This window comes from Cyprinus carpio, chromosome A9, assembly GCF_018340385.1.
Source record: "Cyprinus carpio isolate SPL01 chromosome A9, ASM1834038v1, whole genome shotgun sequence".
Lineage (NCBI taxonomy): Eukaryota > Metazoa > Chordata > Actinopteri > Cypriniformes > Cyprinidae > Cyprinus > Cyprinus carpio.
This window is the reverse complement of record NC_056580.1, coordinates 24,488,086-24,510,073: the sequence shown is the minus strand read 5'-3', so window position 1 is coordinate 24,510,073 and position 21,988 is coordinate 24,488,086. Positions and strand designations below refer to the sequence as shown.

General features: G+C 36.5%; 1 pseudogene; it reads left to right on the top strand.

Annotated features, from left to right (window-relative positions):
• The first annotated feature begins 1,055 nt into the window (after positions 1-1,055).
• LOC109095641 overlaps positions 1,056-21,988 on the top strand; it is a 61,801-nt pseudogene continuing 40,868 nt past the window's right edge.

Here is a 21,988-nt window from a genome sequence, read left to right as displayed (position 1 = left end):
TCCTACTTTACTTTTGAGTCAATAATCACCATCATCACAGCGACAATCATACGGGATAAGTGGACCTAGATAACCCAACACAGTTGTTGTTGCCGCTCTTTTCTATCTCGGATTGTCTGTCTGTGCGTCTGTCTCTCCATTAGACCTTCAAGTCATTCTTTTACAGCCATAATCATTCCCTCCAAAGCCATTTGTATGGCAGTGTGTGTTGCCATGGCAACACCTTTCATCAATCACCATTTTAGTGCCGAAAGTGATTATGAATGATGTTTTATTTACACACACAGTGTCCCATTTTATGCATTTCCATTTATCAGAACTGTTTTAGATGAAACAAAGGGCTAAATCAACCTTCCAACAGTCAATCTTATCTCATTAAATGGAAAATATGTTGAGAGGCTATTTTTCCACTTAATGCAATTTTAACGAATCGTGGTTATCTTATTACAGAAAATGGCATGGCAACTGTCTGAACCACCTTTATGTGACATAAAAAAGGATTTACAGTCATCAGAGGCTCAGACTATTCTCATTTCATATGTGATGAAATGAACTAATGGGGAAAAAAAATGTTTTTGTTCCTATGCTAATGTAGCAATGATTAAGCTGTTTTACATTGTAAAGTGTAATCCAATAGACCAGTAACCCCAAAGAAGTGATCATTAGGATTCAGTCTATTCATGCCGCGGATGCTCCGTAGGCAGGACATGATGTGCCCTTCCCCCTAATGAATGAAAATCAGCCATGCCTGGCTGCAAAAGCATTGAAAAACCCCACAATTCCCTTCTTATTTACAGAAACGAAATATAGGGGTGCTACTATGCTAGGCAAGGTGTTCTTGTCTCGGACTGGAGCACGTTAGCTGATTTTAGTCTCCTCTGAAACCTTTCACAGTCTCTCTGAGTATGTGTCTGTCTAATCAACCCTTTTGTACTTCACAAACAATCATGAAATTTTTATCAGCACGCTGCTTCTTGCAGCTGCACTGGAATGAAGGTGATTAGAGCATGTTTAAACTAGGCTGTCATGCGCGAGATGATAGTGCGCAGGTTAATTTCATTAAAACGCCAACTCGGGACTAGGAGATGCCACTGGGGCAGCTTATTGCTCAGCTCAGTCGCGGTAAAATACGAGGGCTTCCCGATGGCTTCTTTTGAGGAACGACGTGTTGGTGGAAGGCAGGTGAATCTCGGTGGGATGATGATGCTGGAGAGGATGTGAGGCAAAGATTCTCTCTCCTTTTCTCTCTGCGTTAGTGCAGAAGAGGAGGGGGAGACCGCTGATCTGCCTGCGCCGTTCCGTCTCCAGCCAACAGATTCCATCTGAGGGGCGACACAGGTGCCCATTTTGGTAGTTAAGGTGTGTGCGTGTTTCTATGAATGCATGAGATTAGAGATGTCAAGAGGAGGCAGCGCAGCCTCCATCATAAACTGATTGAAAGGTTGAAAACAACAGGGTGAAATTTTCAGATAGATACTCATCAGGCACACCGCTGCTTTTCCGGTCAGTGGGAGAGCAAGAGAGAGAGAGAGAGAAACATTTGTGTGACGTGTGTGTGTGTGTATGTGACAGCGTTCCCTCAGTGCATAGTGGAGAGACAGGTCTGTGCGCTGACACTCACTCAAATGGGCTGATGCTCTCTGGAGCTGCGAGCAGGACCCTCTGGGAGACGTGTGTCGCTCGAACTGCCAGAGATGCTTTGAAGACCCGGATATCTGCGCTACACGTGTTGACTCGCATACCTGCGTATCACTTTGCATCTTAGAACACTCCACACGCTTGTGCATTTGTGCAAACCATGGATTCTCTGGCCAACGACACGGACGGACTGGAGAACTCCTTGAAGTACTCTAAGTGTTGACCAGACGGAGAAGATGTGGATTAGGCTGAAAGGAATGTAAGTGCTTCTTGTTTCCTACTCTTTCATCAGCACTCGGTTTGATTCCTGGCAAGAGAGGGGATCGGCAGAGCTGTTTTATGAGCAGTGTGGTTGTGTTCACTGTACGCTGTGATGCTGGGAGTGGGTGAATCTTGACTCTTGGGGCAGCAAGTGTGTGAATGTAATACTAATGAGACTGTCAAGGCTAATCAAGCAATGTTGTTGTTTACATACTTGCTTCTACTGACAGTTTTTGCTTAATGAATTCAAATCAGTCTTGTAGTGTTTCGGGTTCAGCGGTGTTTGGATTGTGTCATTTTGTGGAGAAACTTTAACAATCCAAAAATCATTTGTGGATTTAATTTTTAATGCAGACATCGAACACTCTGTAGTTAGTACAATTATAGCTAGTACTGGTGTTGTGCACAATACAACACTACTTTAATAATAATTTAACATAATTTTAAGATAAAAAAAATTCCAACTTATTTTTCAGCCACAGTAATTAAAAATAGATAATTTATCACTCTTTATACTACAAACAGAAATAAAAGGATGCATAAAACCACAATCAATATAGTTGGAATATTTATAAGTGCCGTTAGTTGATGTGCAATCAAGCATTTCAGCTTATTTTTCTGTCATAATGACTGAATAATGAATAATTTGGCAAACTTAATATCAGTGTTATTCTACTATCATTGATATACTGTTATAGTTAAAAATATTTTCAGTTAGATTTTATATTTATATTTTCCAATGTCATTTTAAGTTTTTGTAAAAAAAAAAAAAAAAAAGCTAAAATATGTCTTCATAGTTTTATTTTATTTTTTTATTTTATTTTTTTATTTTATATGTTGATTTGGCTACTAGCTGAAATAAGTTTAAGTTTTTTTATGTTAAATTATTTAAGTTTTTTTCTGGTTTTAGTTAATAACCGTGCTTCATATTCAAAACAGCAATAAAATAATGTTTTCTTGACTCTTTATGGGTATCGATGATGTACAATATTAATTTATATTTGTTACAGCAATAAATTACCTTCCAAATACCTAATAAATAACCTTCAGTGTGATGTTAAACGCATTGGTGCTGAAGCAGAGGGCAGTTTAATCAGATGTTGTGACCTACAGCAGAAGCAAATTTGTGGAAGTTAGAGTCACTGAATGGCTGACCCCAAAATTTAAACCAGTCTAGCTCCATCACCTCCCTGCAAAGCTCATCCAATCTTCTTTGGTGAGTTCCATCTATCCCTATACTGATCACACTCATCCAATTTCATCTGTGGTGGACAGTGTTGTTTTGGGATGTGTTGAAATGACCCTACTGTTCAATGTCCAGGCCACAAATGTTCATCAGAAACTCCCAGTTGGAATAAACACCATCAAAAGCAAAATTAATTATGCAGGTGGTTTGATACATAATGAAATATATTAGCTAATAATTTGCGATTTGTTCCAATGTCTGTGTGCTCAGCGGGAGCCCTAGATTTTTAGTCTAAATTGCATCAGATAACAGCAGCTTCATACGATGACTAATTCACTGCAGTGGGAAAGTGAGAATTACTTGATATCCTGGCTTTGTTCACACTGGAAACAAAGCATGCTGTTCTTGTCAGTCCTGAACTGTACACAGGTAAAACTACTTTCTCCCATGGCATGTGCTTATTATGGCTTCAAGCTAATGTGCTTCCATTTTTTGTCTTACAGGCAGAAGTACAAAAGTACATCTCAAAGGTAAGTCCAAAGTTGGTCTCTGTTTGTGCCACAGCAATTCATTGGACCAAGTGAACATTTAATGCATGACAAGTAATGCAGGCTAGATGAATCTAACCGCAATCTTATCACTCCAGCTGGGTCACTAATGGTTTCATTGCCACCTCCATAGTGTGGCGGTTGCGTAATGGGTAAAGATCTGGCATGCTAACGTGAAGGTTGTAGCTAAAATCAAGATTAAATGGGCTGATCAAGGAACTGGAGAGATATTGACATTACAGTCCAGCTCTTTCACCTCTGCCAATGAACATGGTGCTCCAAGGAGACCGTCTCTGTAATTAGGCTTTGTTAAACGGCTAAGCATCTCGATCCAGACAAAACATCAACCGGGAATGAGACATTGGTGTTCTTCCATTTCCATGTGTGACAGCCCACACAATACAAACTGCACTTGCTGGCTGATGCTGTTTTATGATGTACGGATTACAGAAGTGGGGCAGCTCTGGAATGGAACGCTGAAGAGATTATCGCAACTCGTGCATGGCAGCTCTATGTTGATATTCCTTAAACATTCTGCTTTGGGTCAGTTCTAAAGCCCTGACACTAAGTATTGAACTGGAGCTATTGTTTCAGCCTGAACCGTTTAACATACTGACTTTATTCACACTGTTTGGTGGATAATATTAATTTTGGGTGTACTTTTGTAAATTATAAGCTTTCATAGAACATTGATACAGTTTTAAAAGTAAAGGTTCTTTTGTTGGCATCTGTGGTTCCATGAAGAGCATTTAACATCCATGAAACCTTGGAATTACACAAAAGGTTTTTTTATCGTAGAAAAGGGTTCTTTAGATTATTAAAATGTTTTTTACACTATAAAAAAAGGGTGTTATTAAGAAGTGTTCACTGAAAGGTTCTTTGGGGAACCAAATGTTTCTTGTATCACATTTTGTTGCTTTGTAGCCTGAAATGGAGACAGACACAGTTTTTGTTTCATCCAGCTGTATTTACTCAGTGAGACGTAACACCAACATTTCAGAAAAAAACAAAAAACAAAAAAAAAGAAAAACAGAATCACTGTTCATAAATGAAATAAATTTCGGAATCAAACTCAAGTCACATTTATTAAATAGTGCTTTATTCAATGCAGATTGTTTCAAAGCAGCTTCACATTAATAAACAGGAAAATAACAATGATGTAAAATTCATCAATTATGAAATTATTTCAATTCAGCTATAAGCAAATGATGCAGCAAATTTAGAGGCAAATATTAAATGAACAGCCAAATAAACATGAATTAATAATATCTGCCAAAGCGTTCAAAGTACTTACATACAGATGCAGTGCATTAATAAAACACGTGTCAACGCATTTTCTCTCTCGCACACATAAACACACAAAGCATTACTGACTCTGAAGAGCCCTGATGCCTTCACTGGCCCTCCTCTGTCTGGAAACCTCTGTCAAGCTCCTATTTGAAGGCCAATCAGTGCAGTCTAGTTCAGGTGAAGTGGCCCTCACACACCCCCACATTACCGCTTCTGATGCTAAACACTCGCCTGCCCTCAGTAACAGCCCAACATTTATGTAATGCATGCTGAGAAGTGCTATTCAACAATAGCCTTCCTTCAAAGCACAGCTCTCCACTGTCAGTTATAGGCGGACCTCAGCGTGTGCACTTCAGAGAATCTCTGGAGAGGACGGAAACATCTCTGCATCAGTATTCACCTCAGGAAACAAGAGTTGATTGGTAATTCATGTGTCAAAAAAGAAAAAAAAAAGAAAAAGTAATCTCCCGAAGGTGGCAGAGGTTTATGTGAAAAACAGTGGTTACTGTAATTGGGTGAATCTCATAAAACATGTCAGGAACAAGTCCTGGTCACATTTAACCCCAAATTCAAAAGAAAGAAATAAGATGCATATTTTGCTTGGAGACAAAGCCTTCTTAGGACCGTTGCAAATTTTGTGGCATTATTTCCCCTATAAATTAACAAAACAAAACAAAAAAAAAAAAAGTAAAAAATGTGTTGTGGGAAAAAAAGCTAACTGTATGTTATTGTTTATGTCATGGTGGAAATATATGTATTGCATTACAGTATTTTTTGAGACACTATATAATGCAGGAGATAATCAATCCATCTAATTGTATCAGCAGTGCTTTAAGCACTGGGTGTTCAGCAAGCTGTCAGTAATGAATAATGTATGGTTGTCTCATTGATTAAAAGTCTCTAAATGATATTGAGTTAGATGGTGTTAAAATGAAGGATCCTTACTCAAATCTTTGGGAATATAGAAGATGTGAGTAATGTATCCACTAGAGGCCCCCATTAAACTGTCCCAACAAAGTTCATTGAAAACATTCACACGCATAATGTGGCTTCTTACTAAAAAGCATATTAAGAACCAACCTTATCCATCTCACAACCACACTCTCTATTGGCATCTATAGTTCCATGAGAAACCCTAAACAGCAATGGAGTCTTTACAATGCGCAAAAAGCTTCTTTCTAAAATGGTTCTTTTATAGAATGACTGCAAAAAAAGAAAATAAAAAAAAGAAAACCTTTTGGAACCTATGTGTTTTACTGTCAATGGCAAAGTTACCATTATTTTCATGTGGCATCAACTCATTTCCACATGAAAACAACTGCATAGATTTTCTTTTCAAACACTATTCTCGGTTTCATAGATTTCATACATTTCTCGGTTTGGTACACGAGGACTGGAATTGAGAACCACTGCATTAGAACAACGCTGTCTGTAAGGCTGTTGAGTATACATAAAAGTGTGAAGAGCTGGATGTTCATGTGAGAGGCAGCATTGTGCTGGCCCTCTTTCTCTGAAAACACAGTAGAAAAGGATAGAGCATAGCATGAGTGTCGAGCAGCCATCCAACAATTTTGTGTCATTAGCTGTTGAAGTGTAAAGGACAATGTATAAAACAGGCTTGTGAGATGAAAACATTTTCCATCATTCTCTGAGATAAAGCATCAAATCCACACAAAATGTGCATCATTTGCATTTGTTATATAAGTGGTAAATTTGCTTTTTATACAGTCAGTAAGTAAAGGGAAAAAAACACCTAATGTGCATAATTTGCAGTTTTTTTTGCACAAATACTAAAATAAGCTTTCCGTAAATGTAAGTAAAAAAAGAGAAAAAATATGAACAGCAATTTATTTTTCTGACAAAAAAATAATAAAATAAAAACTTACTAACCCAGCTCACAGGAAACATTATCAGAACTTTGGCTAATAATGTTTTCATAACTTAATGGAACTTCAGCAAAATATTCACAGAACATATTCTTGTGTCTGGGTTAACAAGTGTCTGTCAGTTCTGAGGTCATATGTTGATTTACTAATAAACATTGACAAAATTAATGTTTAGCACATATGTACATTTAAAATGTAGTCTTTCTCTTTTGGGAAAAAATGACATATTGATGCTCATCTTGTACTATAGCTCTTTATTCAATCAAATTCTGAAAAATTCACCTTCTTGTGATTAGCAATAGCAAGTAGCAAATTATTGTTTATGGTTATTTAAAGTCTATTTGTTATTTAAAACGGGCCAACTTCTTAAGCCAATGGCAGAATGAGCCCACAAGCGCACATTTTTTTAGTGTTTCGATCATCATGCTGTGTATTTTAAAGCTAGCTGCTAATGCGAGAAAGAAAATGTGACATCTGCACAGTAGACCTTCCAGATATTTCTGTATTGTGTTGTGTGGGCTTCCTGTCAACAGGTTCCTGTCTCAGGCCTTGTACCCCCTCTCCAGCAATTGCTAAAACATTCTGGTGAGGTCTCCTGGCAACTGAGTGTTTCCTGTTCTCTGGATCTGTGTTCATTTCCAGCTGTCCAGAAATTGGCAGATGTTAACAAACAGGCCAGTATCCTGTGAGCTTGTTTGGAAACGTGTATCTTAATAATCTACTGTTGTTTCGGAGTTGTCAGAGAGGTGACCATGAACGTGCCAGAAGTGAGCGTCTGTTTCTGCTTCTTGTCAGAAATAAGCCACACACACTCTTGCATGTGGTGAGAATGAATGCTGTAGTTTATTTAATCCACTTCCTCTGCATGTCTATGATTTACTTGAGAGAGCCATTTACATTTGTTCCTCATGTGTTTAATAAAGCAAGCTAAAAAGCATGTTTAGGTTAGTGCATTTTTATTTAAAAGGACAGTTCACTAAAAAATGTTCTGTTATCATTTACTCATTTACCGTTATGTCATTCGAAAGCGAACAATGATCACTGCTGTCCTCGATCCCAATCCACTTTTATTTTTTGAGGATTTTGTTAAATGTATCGCTTTGTGTTCCATGCAAAAAGTCATTCATAACACAATGGTGAGTAAATGACAAAACCTCTATTTTCATGTGAACTGTCACTTTAATTCCTTATTTACACTGACAGCAACTTGCAGCAACAAAGTAACCAACAATCATTTTCAATGAGATTTATCTATATAAACTAATATAATATAATATAATATAATATAATATAATATAATATAATATAATATAATATAATATAATATAATATAATATAATATAATATAATATAATATAATAATAAGGCATGTTTCTTGTGCACCAAATGAGCATATTAGAATGATTTCTGAAGGATCATGTGATGCTGAAGACTGGTGAAAATTCAGCTTTGCATAACAGTAATAAATTACATTTTAAAATATATTCAAATAGAAAACAGTGATTTTAAATTGTAATAATAAGTCACAATATTACAATTTTTACTGTATTTTTTAATCAAATAAATGCAGCCTCACTGACCATAAGATACTTTTTCTTTCAGAAACATTAATAAATCTTACTGACCCCAAACTTCTGAAAGGTAGTGTAAAAACTTTCTTTTCTGCATAATGTTAATTTTAGCTGCTAGAAAAAATAGAATGACATCTTATTTTTATCTCATTTGTGATCAGATATTTCAAAAGCCCACAAATAAAATCAAGACATCCCATAGCAGGAGCGCCTTCACAACCAACAGTGCACAAACCTCCAGCGGTAAAATTGCTGTCAGTGTGAACGGGGCTTCAGCTGGCAGCTAAACAGTTTGTTTAGTGGACTGGAATACCAGAGCGTGACACCATATGTGCGTCCAGAACAATAAGCTTGTACGACAGCTATCTGCGTCTGTATTTAGAAGCCGTCCAGTGATCTGAGCAATTTCCTGAGTGCAGTTTAGACCATAATTTGTCCTTGCTCGTTTAATCTCTCTCTCTTCTCATTTTTAGCCTCTCTTACTTTGTGTTTTATATCCACCTGATGTTGACTGTCTAAATAGGGCCGGCTGACTTTGACTTGATTAGATCATGACCTGGAGAGAGAACGGCTCCCTGACAAACAATTTTGCCTGAAATTGAAAGTGTTGCAATGCAATTACCATTTTCTCACATTCAATCAGCGAATGCTCGAGGCCTCTAATAATTTCGGAAAACAACCAAATCCTTGCTTTCTTAAAAAGGCTTTTTCTGTGTGATTGTAGAGGAATAAAGGAAGTGCATTCACGACAATATGTCATCAATACGTTGAGAGCACCTATCAAAAAGTGAAAATGCCAACTCTCCGTTCTCAATTATTTTATAACTTGCTATCAGTGTAAAGCTGCAAAGCACAAAAGCCGGCTGTGAGCTAAAAAGAAACAGAAGTGAACAGAAAACAAAACAAAAACCCATTTATTCTTGATATCAGCACTATCCGCTCCGCGTATGTTGGTTGCTATAGCAACATGAATCACAGTGTGAGGCTATAAGGTTGAATTATGATTGCTTTATCAGTTTTAGATCGGAAGAAAACTGCTGTGGTTGGCTATGAAAAAACAAACAACAACTTAACTAGCAACTAAACGTGACAAATTTTTGATTCTCTTTCTTTCCATGACATCATGTCAAATTTTCAGAGCTAAATTCAAGTTTTTTTCAAGTTTGTGAAGAATAAGAGAACTCAAAGCTTAGAAATTGTACTGCTGGAAGACTGAACAGCCCAGAAGAGAGAGAGAGAGCGAGAGAGAGAAAGAGATACTCAACCCAGGGGAAAATTGCATTTCTCAGCGGTGGCTCGTTCACAGCTCATAAGACTTAAAGGTCTGGTAAGCGATTTCTGGTAGCCAGTGTTGACATTTCAAATTACCAAAACAAACACGCCCCTACCCCAAAAGGGTCTCGCCCCGATTTTGATACGTACACAACCCAGGCAACGATTAGTTCTGTGAAACAAAGCAAAACCAATGTTACACCGTCAAAATACAATGTGCGAGTGGCGCTATGGAACTCATTATAATCAGTGATCCTGTCTACACCATAGATATATATATACATATCTATGGTCTACACTGGATTTGGTGTGGCACGACACAACAAATCCCAGACAGAAAACTGGTGCTGCTTTCTATTTATGACGTACTATTTACACAAATTTCAAATGATTTTCAACAGTCACTTTGTCGCGTCCAGTGTACTAGACAGACTTTAGCTGTTGCAGTGCAGACACGGTGTTACTCACCTATCAAGAAGAAACAAAGCAACCTCAGAGTCCAATCTCTGGCCTTCCGCTCCTTGAGTTCTGTCCAGCACTGGAAAGCTGATCCGATATTTACACGGGTCCTACTTCTTGCTTTATTGCCTTAAGCCTTCTTTTGTTCCGCAGACGTTTTCCTCTTTTGTTTTTTATCTGCCATCTCTATCTTTCTGTTGCTCGGCTCGGCTAATGTCCATCCTGTGCACTGAACGCTCTCTTCCTCCACATCATGAGTAGACACACCCCTTACTGCTGATTTGGCTACAAGTTTGTTTTGCTACTCGGCCCGAATCAGTTTTCTAAAGCGTTTTTAAAAAATTACTTACCCACCATTAAGGAAGCAGCTCACCCCTATGAAATGCATTTACCCACCCTTATACTTTTACAAATCCGTATGACTTTCTTTCAAAAATGAGTCTTTGAGTAATAAACTGAGAGGTATTTTCTAATATTCCAAGTCTGAAAATGCTTTAAAATGGATTTAAAAAGCCATGCAAACTACAAAAACTGGAAATTGACATTTGCCATTGATTTTTCTATCGCTATAGATGCATATAGATGAATTGACATCATAGCTGTCATGTTTGATTTGACAGGTGCAGCAGATGAGAATATTAATAGTGAATTTTGACTTTAAAGGGATAGTTCACCCAAAAAATGGAAATTCTGTCATCATTAATTACTCACCCTCCACTTCTTTCAAACCTGTACGAGTTTCTTTCTTCTGCAGAACACAAAAGAAGATATTGTGAAGAATGTTTGTGACCCAAGAGTTGATGGTATAGCCATTGACTCCCATAGAATGGCTGCCATCATCTGTTTGGTTTCCAACATTCTTTAAAATATCATCTTTTGTGCTCAACAGCTGAAGTAAATTCATGCAAGTTTGGAACAACTAGGGTGAGTAATTGAAGACAGAATTTTCATTTTTGGGTGAACTATTCCTTCAAATTATTGTCTGTTTGCAAGTCACATCATATGTCTTCAGTAAAATTTGTGTCAGATGGACTTAATATTAATTTTTTATCCTCAGAGAATGAAAGAAAGTAGAAAAATATGGATTTAAAACAACACAAATGCAACTACATGATAACATAATAAGCATGTTTGTGTAAAATACTTCTTTAATAGAGTTCCCAGATATATTCAACTTTGTTCTTAAAGCAATAGTTCACCCAAAAATGAAAATTTGATGTTTATCTGCTTACCCCCAGGGCATCCAAGATGTAGGTGACTTTGTTTCTTCAGTAGAACACAAATTATGATTTTTTTAACTTCAGCCGTTGCAGTCTGTCGGTCTACAATGCTTGTCAATGGTCACATAATCTATGAGAGAAAAAAAAAATATGCACAGAAAAATCCAAATTTGTGTGTTTTCATAATCAAGAATCAACAGCTAATATTACCTCATTTTGATATAAAATAATCAAATGTTTAGTCAAAAGCCATCAAGGCCATTAGCACAGAAAAACACAATCTGAACAGTCTTCACATTATCCTTATGTTGGATTTAGTGCCACCTTGAATCACAGAAATGATTTTATTTTATGTGCGTGCAGATTTTTTTTAATAAGAAGTTCCATGCTTACTTGAAATGTCAAATCAATTCTCATAATATCATCATCTAAGGAATTTCATCAAAAAGGCAGTTACCACTAGCAACACACTCTTTAGCCTCATAATGGCACGAGTGATGTAAAAGGAGCCTGAGTGATGTTTTCCTCAGCCTCCTGCGGGGAATGACTCATGCTTCCCAAGGGCTTTCAGTCGGGGCTCAGTCTTAACAGAATGTGCTACAGACAAGCTAATTAACAGCATGTTTGCCTGTGCGTGCTAATTAATCCTACTTCTTGCTGTCTCAAACTCACAGCTTTGTGTTCCACTGCCCCACAAGAACAGTTCTGTCATTTATTTGCACATAAAGCACAACACTGTTTCCATTCAGGACACTTAATGAAATCACATGACCAGGCCACATGGCTCTGGAGAGTGCAGGAAGACCATTGAGATTTGCAACAGTGATGGATCTCACATACCTAAAGAACAAAAACTATAACAATAAATATAGTAAATTGCAAACCAATGTATGATAAATTTCTGTTGATTATAAAGTGCAGTTTTGTCATACTTTCACATTACCCCTCATGTTCTGTCATTTTGATCTTGACATTTTTTCCCAAAAAATTGGCCTAAACATTGGACTAAAATGTACTGACTTTGCTCACACAGGGTATAACAACTTAACAAATGTTTTTTTGTTTTGTGGATTTTTTTCTACATCTTACTACTGTTGTGGTGTTCTTGGTCAAAAATGACCAGCTTACAAAAAAATGCTTATAAATTTTGTTATGCTATATTGTTACCAAATATTGGATTCAATCTTTTTATCAGCTTGTTTTCTTTCAATTAGCACAGGTTTTGTATTCGTTTTTGGCACAGACTGATCATAGGCCTCAATTATCGGAGCTTATGCATATCTGTTTTTGAGTGAACATTGCTAATATTATCCACAAAACAAATGCTTTTTACACTCAAAAACTAAGGTGCATAAGCTGAGAGCCACCAGTGGAAGTAGATGAGGGATGTAGTCACACTTCAGCAGTTTTGTGTGGGAGGTCACAAGCTTCTGTGATTATGACACATATGAAGTAGTGCAGAGAGAAACCTCCCATAGAAAAGAAAAACATTTCTTTAATGTCTCAGTTGTTTCTCCTAGACAGCATATCAATCAAATGCAGAGTTCTCTGCTTCTTCTCCTGAGAAAAGACCCTAGAAATATCTCCTAAAGAAATCTTGTTTAGAGTTTCATAAGAGATCTCAATAATATCTCAAACTGTACTCAGATTTGCAAGATGTCTTGTGCAATCAGAAATAGAGATCTCAATGTGAACTCATACATTTCTCATCAAATTATCTGAGATATAATATCTATATTATTTTTCTGTTTTCAAAATGTGCTCAGTTTGCAAATATACCTTATTCACAAGTCAGAGATCTCAATATAACCTCATTGAACATTTCTCATCAAATTCTTAAATAAAAAAAAATCTGAGATATAATATCCATGAATGTACTATTTTAAAACTGTGCTCAAATTTGCAAAAATGAATTGTGTAATCAAAAAATTTCAGTTGAGATGAGATTTCAGTATAACCGCAAACATTTCTCACCAAATTCTTTCAAAACCAAAATATCTGAGACATAAGATCCATAGTAATTTCCTAGCTGAACTCATTTGTGTGTGTGTGTGTGTGTGTGTGTGTGTTTAAATTTCTCCTCCACTGTCAAAAGAAAAAAAAAAAAGCTTGTTACTGGGGCAGTTAATGTACTGTATATTTGTATATATTGTACCTTATAGTAGTATTAAGTATTATTATGTACCCCAGTGAAAATTTAAAGGGGCACATATGGTACAAAGTCGCCACTTTAAGGATACTGCCACAGTGACAAGCTGTTGTACTTCTAAATATACACATTTTGCACATTTTGTGCAAGAAATGTTAGTAGAAAAAGAGCTAACACGTCGTTGCAACATAACTTAGAGCCCTTGTACTATGTCTGTCCCTGAAAGTGAAATTCCTGACACATGTTCAAGCTGTTTTTAGATGCAGTGGTTACACATTTGATAAAGAGTGCATTTGTATTGTGGAACAAACGTTGTTAATCATGAGATGATGAAGGAACTTCAGGACCGGAATACGGAGAAAGCAGCAGCAGTTTGTTGCCATAGAGACCAAAAGGCAACTTGTGATGCAAGAGATTTGTTCAGCGTTCTACCTGCAGTTAATCTAGATTCAAAAAGACATAAACACCTTTCAAGAGAGATATATAGATAAAAGAGGTTAAGGAATGTAGGTTTACAGCACTTCTATGATGTGGAGCTCTGGTAAACAGTGCACATAAAACTAGAGAAAAAAATATTGAATAAATGTTGAACGGGGAAATAGAAATCAACCTACTTGATGAGTATTTTGGTCAAATTTCCAGATAAAATGCCTAAAAATCTTGAAACTAGATCACTTTTACTTAGGCAACACTGCAAAAGATGAAAATAAAAAGTTATTTTAATTGCTGTTTTTACTGTATTTTTGATCAAATAAATGCAGCTTTGATGAGCATAAGAAACTTCTTTTGACCGGTAATGCACTTTTAATGCATTTAATTTTATAACTTTTACATTCCACATTTACCACTTTTTATAGATAGTTACAGTGTGGTGTTAATTTAGTTTTTTGAGTAACATACAATTTATAACAAACCTAATTTAAATAAAAAGGTCTGTGTTTGCACTGAAAAGAAGGACAGTGACTGAATTTAAATACTCAAGAATTTACATTGATTGTTAATACGCTTGGATAGACTTGATTGCAGTTGGTTAGTAAATAATACGCAAAAGTGGCATTTGTAACTCTGCTCAATAGTGTCTGTATAATGAGCCAAAGCATCTGCAGGATGTTAAATCATTTCATCTGCTTCTGCAGCCAGTTGAGGTCAGTGTTGTGGCTTTTTGACCAGACATCAGCTGACTTCTCAACATAAACTTGAGAATCATATCATAGTCCTTGGCATCAGACAATCTATTCATCACACACACACACACAAGTGAGGACACACACAAAAAAAAAAAAAAAAAAAAAAAAAAAAAAAAAAAAAAACACACACACACACACACACACACACACACACACACACACACACACACACACACACACACACACACACACAACACAACACACATAAAAACAAAGCAAACTTTGATTGGTCTCTTTTTTCTTGGCCAGTAATGGGATTAGTTTCACCATTACTATAATGCAGGATGGTGGTGACCTGTAATAAAAAAAACATATTAAACCCAATGTTAGTGTCGTGTGGCTTCTCTAGTGTGGTACCCAAGAAGAACAGAAACCACAAGCTGTCCGTTTGTGCTTTTAACATTGCCTCTAAAGAAGTCCAATAATAATCCTTTAAATCTGTATTGTCCGTTTGAATATCTGCTGTATCCTGGAATGTAAAGTCTGTTGCTATAGATACTGTGGCTGGAGGCTTTCATTGGGTGTTAGACTTATCTTCCATCTTTGATCCCTTCATTGGCTACTTTCGCTTGTATTATACCATATGGATATGTTCAGTCATGTCTGTATGACATTTTATATTTGGCTGAGGTAGTGTTTTCCACATTGTGGTGATTCCATCTTCACGTTTCCATTCTGGCTTTAAAAAAACATCAAGGATTGTGGCAGGATAAGTTTTCTTTACCACAGTTTTAAATATTTTTGGCTGCATATGGTATCCTGTACTTTTTCAAAAACTAACATGCAGTAAGTGTACAAGACTTGTTTGAAGGATGAAGTATTTTCATATGTGATTTGGAAAATGGCAGATGTTTGTACAGCTGTTGTTTTTAGTCCATATCTAATAAGTTACTCAAAAATTAATTCAAAATTATATTCATACAGGCAGTTATTTGAATATACTTTTTCTGTGATAAACATATTGAGGAATGCACCGATATAACAGTTCTGATTGATACCAAAAAGCCAATCATTATTTTAATGTTATTGTGTTTAAAGTAAATGGCTGATGTTAAAATCCAACAGCATTTTGTCTAAATAAATTATAAATAAAACACCAAAAACTAAAATCAGTTGTTGTAAAAGCTACAAGACAAGTGAATTTAGGCATATGATAAAGTACAGTATGAAAAATGGACATTTATTTTCTAAAGTAAACATTAACTGTTATTATAATTATTAGTGTTTTTAAAGATTAATTTTGTGCATGATGTAAAAATTAGGTAAATGAGCTTGCACAATTAAATAACAGGCCAATGTATGTATATATTTGCTGTGGAGTCAAGAAATCTGTTAATATGATTAAAAGATGAATATGAGACAAAACTACAGAATGTCAGATTTTATTATTGGGTGATTCGACACGAAGATGTTTTACCAGCTAAGAAGATCAGCACTTTTACAGTTTCATCTCCCTATCTGATGTGAGCATAAGTATTGGAGCAGTTGCCTCACAGGTCTTTCTAAGTGTTCAGCTGTGTCCTGTTGCATTAATTCTTCAGATATTAAAAGCAGAGAATGTGTCTTATTAGTTATATCCATTGCTTCTCCATTCTAAGTCTTGTATTTGATGATGACACACACAAACCAGGAAGCCGACTCTGAAAGAAAAGCAAGCAATTTGGATGCTAAAAGAAAAGAGGAAGTCAATTAGAACTATAGGAAAAACAAAGGGCATGGAGAAATCAAGAGTTTGGAAACTACCGGCGACATCAGCAAAAAATGATGACCTGATCGGCTGAGAAAAACAACAGTAGTTGATGACAGACAAATCATAAAAGCTGTAAAAAATTAACCCTAAAATACATGTCTGTAAAATCACCAACAACCTCCAGAAAGGTGGGGTGATGCTCTGTCAATCTACAGCCTGCAGGAGAATTTGACACAGAATTAGGCAAGATTCTTCACAAATGTGAGCCAGTAGATTTTTGGAACTGAGTTGATGGACCGATGAGACAAAGATTAACCCTTATCTAACTGATTGGAAAGCAAAAGTGTGGAGAAAAATGGGAACTGCAAATGATCCTAAGCATACAACCTCATCTGTAAAGCTTGGTGGAGGTGGTGTCATGGCATGGGCATGCATGGCTGTCTCTAGAAAAGCACCTCTTAATTTTAATGATGACTTTAATGATGTATGATGGCAGTAGCAGAATGAATTTGAAAGGGTACAAAATCATCTTGGCTACCAATATTCAAGAAAATGCCACCAAACTTATTAGAAAGCACTTCATATTGGATCAGGACAATGACCCAAAACATCCTGCCAGTTCAGTCAAGGACTTTATCAGGGCAAAGAAATGTAAAGTCTTAGATTGCCCAAATCAGTCTCCAGATTTAAATCCGACTGAACATTAATTTCACCAGCTGAAGAGGAGACTAAAGACACAAACTTAACAAAACAAGCAACAGTTGGAATTGGCTGCATTAAAGGCTGGGGAAAAGCACTTCAAAGCATAAGATCAAGAGTCTGGTGATGTCTATGGGTTGCAGACTCAATGCTGTGATTGCATGCAATGGATCTGCAACTAAATATTAGCTTTTAATCTTTTACATCTGCCTTAAATTCAACTGTTCCAATACTTATGCTCACATCAAATGTCTTGACTCCACAGCAGAGAAAGCAATTCTGTCTTTACTGTTCCAATACTTATGGAGGGCACTATATATATATATATATATATTTATATATATATATTATATATATATATATATATATATATATATATATATATATATATATATATATATATATATATATATATATATATATATATATATATATATATATTGTACCTTTAAAAAGACTTTAAAAAGATTATGATTACCACTTGATATACCATTTGATTCATTAATTCTATAGAAAATGTTTTGTAGAATTTTGTAGAAAATAGTGTAAACATTTTTCAAAAGTGCATGAAGCCAACAGAAACACAAAGATGGCATTTTCTACGAACTTGGCACATACATTTAAAACTAGACTTTACATTTACATTTAATGCATTCTTATTTTCATCATCATCTCCTTATTTATTATTGAGCATTATGCAGTTATTAAAATGGCATCAGATATGCAAGCAATGACTGCCTAAGTTGTATGCTGTATTCTGTCTTTCTGAGCCTCATAATAGATGAGTAAACAGTTTGGATTGTTTGTATTTTATTTTATTTGGCCAGTTAGAGTAACTCAAACATTACTCAGACTCTGGTGTCCAGTGTTGCCAAGTCCGTGGTTTTCCTGCGGAATTGGGCTATTAACACTGTTGCCGCAGGTTGTTTATCATGTCCGCGGGTTGAAGCAACCCTAATAACGTTATATTTAGCTGCTGGAATGTGAATTTTACTGGAGCATCCCTGCCGAAAAACATGTATTTTACCCCTCGGAATGCGATTTTTACTGGGGTACTCCCCTCGAAACAAAGTTGGGCTAGTTTTGGGCTAGTTTTGAGTAGCAATTGGGTGGGTTTTGTTGCGAAAACCAGGCAACCCTGCTGGTGTCTGCCCCCTCCCCCCCACCCCCATATTCTGTTTCTTTGAAAAATTTACATTATGTTTCATCTGTAACTGATCACAGTGCCTGTATGGTTTCTGGATTACCTGAAAACATGGGATGTGTTTGCTTGTGAGGAATTTCCTACATTTGAGTGCACTTTACTTTAATAATCTCTTCGACATTATAACACTTTTAGCCCATTAATACATTTGATTAGCGTAAGCTGACAATATAGTACTTCATCATTTTAATTATGGTGATTTGAAAGGATGTAATTTTATTTCTTCAAAAGCTTATTTCTTCAAAATCTTACAATAAAAGCTATTTTTCATGAGGTTGTGCCTTGCATATTTTGAACTGTTGACAGACTGTGAACCTGGAAACATTTATGTGTTCCTTTTTTTAAAAGATGGTTTTAATGATCCAGCAAACGTAGTTGCCAGATATGTGTCTTTTTTTTCCCTCTCTCTTTTTGATGTGTCTCCATCAGTGTACATGCCGTTAGTCTCTGAGATTGGCATCTCGTCTCTCTTGAAGATCATTTTAGTGTTTGCAACTGTTCCTGAGTCATCACTGGGTGCTCTTCTGCCCTGCTTCGGCTAAAGAGCCAAGTTCCTTTTGATTAAAGCACGAGAGACTCCACTGAAGAGGTCTTATCTTTCTTCTTTTCTCTTCTTATCATTTTATGTTCTCTCTGAGGTCCACTTATAATGTTAGCAACATTTTTGTAGTGCCAAAAACAGTCAGTATTTAGTTTTCCATGACAATTTTCCACTCTCTCCCTGACCCTTCGACTGTGTCCTAACCTGGCATGATGAAACAAGCTTCAAACCAGTTTGTCTTTTCACATGCAGAAAACATTTCTCAATACCAAACTGCCATTGTTGAGGTGAAAATATATGTTTTGTGTGTGTTTGTGTGTGTGTGTGTGTGTTTAAATGCGACAACAGAAAGTTGTAGAAGCTGTTTTAGCATCTGGAGAAGTTATTCAGAGTTTTAAAAGTTACAGTATCTTTGCAAAGTACACCAAAAAATGAAGGAAAATCAGATTCCTCATGACACAACCATTTTAAACGCACAACTCCAAAAGAAGGACCCACTCTTCATCACATAACTTTGTCCACACATCACACTAAACGCAAGCCAGATTGTGATATAATTACTGGCATTTGGGAAGTGTTTTTTGAATGAGGGACAGAGATAAGAGCTGCCGTGAAGAGTTCAACGCTGGCGCAGGAGCTCTGTTGGGCGCCTGGCTCTCTCTCTGAGTTTAGCGTTTGGTGTTTGCCTGAGCGTTTTCTGTGATGTGGCCTCTATGGCCTTTTGCACTGGGCCGTCAGTGAGAGAGAAAGAGGAGAGGGAGGCTGGATCGGGCAGAGCACACGGCGATGTGAGGAGCAGCTGGGGACAGTCTGAATGAAACCTCAGTTCACACACTCTCTGGACTCGTGCTCTTAAATGGATGAGTATGTGACCATCAAAAGGAAGCTTCTCCATGGACCTATCTTCAGGTAAGAGGCATTCAGCTGCGGCTTCCTGGTTGCTCCAGTTAAATGTGTAAATCTTTTGTGATTGAGTTTGTCAGGGAACTCTGTTTTGAAGTTCTGTAGTCGTAACTTCTGTGGTGCTTTAGCTTGTATTGTAATTAAGTAATCTGCTTCTTCTTAGATGTTTCTCCTGAGAAAAAATACCTCACATGTGTCACTTCTTGAGTTTCAAAAGAGATCGGTCTCAACAACTGTGTTCAGATTTGTTAATACACCGATCAAAAGTCAAATACCTCAACGTGAACTCATCAAATTTCATACAAGTCCAAATTATTTGAGCTATTCATGTGAATTTTAAAGCGATTCTATTCTCTTACTTAACATAAACGGTTGCCCCATTTAGCTTTATTTGTCTTAAAAATTGTAGGAGAAACATCTGAGACAAAGTCAATACATAAAACTGAGATCATTTTGAGCAAACTTGAAAGCAAATAGTGCATCTAAAGTGTAACTTTGATTCCCATAGGCACTTCCAACCTTATCTGCATTTGCTCTGTTATCAGCCACAGTGCATTTCAAAGGAATGGGAGCTAAATACCCTTCGCTAAATCCCCCCGTTTAATGTGGTTATGTGGTCATTAGAGGCAGAACATTAAGCTGTGGTTCATTGCATTCTCTGTTATTTCAAGCAGGTTGCTAATCGCTTTTTTGCATGTAAAACGGAAGCAGATGTGCAACAGGTTCTTCTGCTTTTGTTAGACATGTCAGTTTAGCAGTCTCAAACTGGACTTACAGTGCTACAGTATGTTCTTAAGGATAAAGTGACTAGCTCTGTTTTAAAACCTAGTGAGCTGCCTGTGTACATAGTACTCAAGGTACTAACTGATATGAGACCTTAAGTGACTGATTTGGAACGCTCTTCATAGACAACAACAACATGCATCATAAAAATAGCAGTTCTCACACAAAGCTCAACTGATTTCAGTAGAGTTTGGCACTAACATGTTATGCTAAGCTAATGGTAGATAAGCATAAAAAACCATAGCATGCACACATATTCGGTACATTACTTTTATAGATATTTTTTGTTATTGAATGAGTTGTAAAGATGTTTATGATGCTTTGTTTAGCATCTTGAGTGGAATTTTCCCTGAGCTTGTTGCAGTGCATTATGGGATTGCCTTCTACATACATTTAGCGAAAAGTTGTCTTAAAACTTTTTGATACAGTCTTTGTGTTAGAAGCCAGCATGCAATGCCTTAACTTCCAATGTTATTTTAGTATTATTTGTATATTATTATAGAATTGATTCATATTTTGAATTAGCTTATATTTTTGTTTTCAGATTTCATTTTAGTGTAAACGTTTTATTTTATTTTAGCTTTATTAAAAATACATAGAACAGTTTTGAATAGTTTTAGTTTTTGTTAACAGTAACATCACTGCCTTCATATGCAGCTAAGTACATTTTAAAACAGAACTGTTGTTGCTGAGTTTGCAATAAGGTTGTTTGAGGGACTTCTGGAGTTCTTGGCTTTTCAGTTATCCTGGGATGTATTTCTGTGTGACTCTTGTTCTGTCTTGGGGGTTTCATGTTATGTTTTGTACCCCTGATGTTCCCCTTGAGGTTCCTCTCCTTGCTGACTCCAATATCAGCCTGCTGGGAGGCCCGCATGAGAATATACGATTTTTCAAACTTGCAGGCTAAGTTCTGTAAATTGTGTTTTTCCTACCATTTGTTTTACATCCCATTGGGCAGTTCTACATGACATCTGCAGCCCATCACATGGACTGCTTTAAAGCATGGTTGTTTACTATGAGGACCAAACAGACAAACTTAATCTGCTGTGATTCAACCAACCAACCAACCAACAATCATCATCTCCTTTTTTCCTTTCCCTGCTATATTTCCTTGTTGATCCAGACTGGTTTATGCTTATTTAGTGCTGGTAACTTAGCTAGTGAAACTGTTTGGCCTGCTTGGTAAATTTTTAGCACCCAAAGGAAATCTTGCTATTTAGGTAAAAGATTAGTGCACCAAATCTCACTCACTCTCATGTCATTCTATATGACTTTCTTCTTTGGAACTCTAAAGAAGAAATTGTTGCTCTTTTCCAAGCAGTTATAATAAATTAGGATTTCATGCATCTAAAAGGATGCAAAAGTACCATAAAGATATCATACGAATATTCCATGTGTGATGTCTGATCAAAAGCACACTGGCTGAAACCATTTAGTGGTGAATCAATTGTTGCATCTCAGATGAAACCTTTATGATTTGTTTATGGTGCTTTTTCAGTCT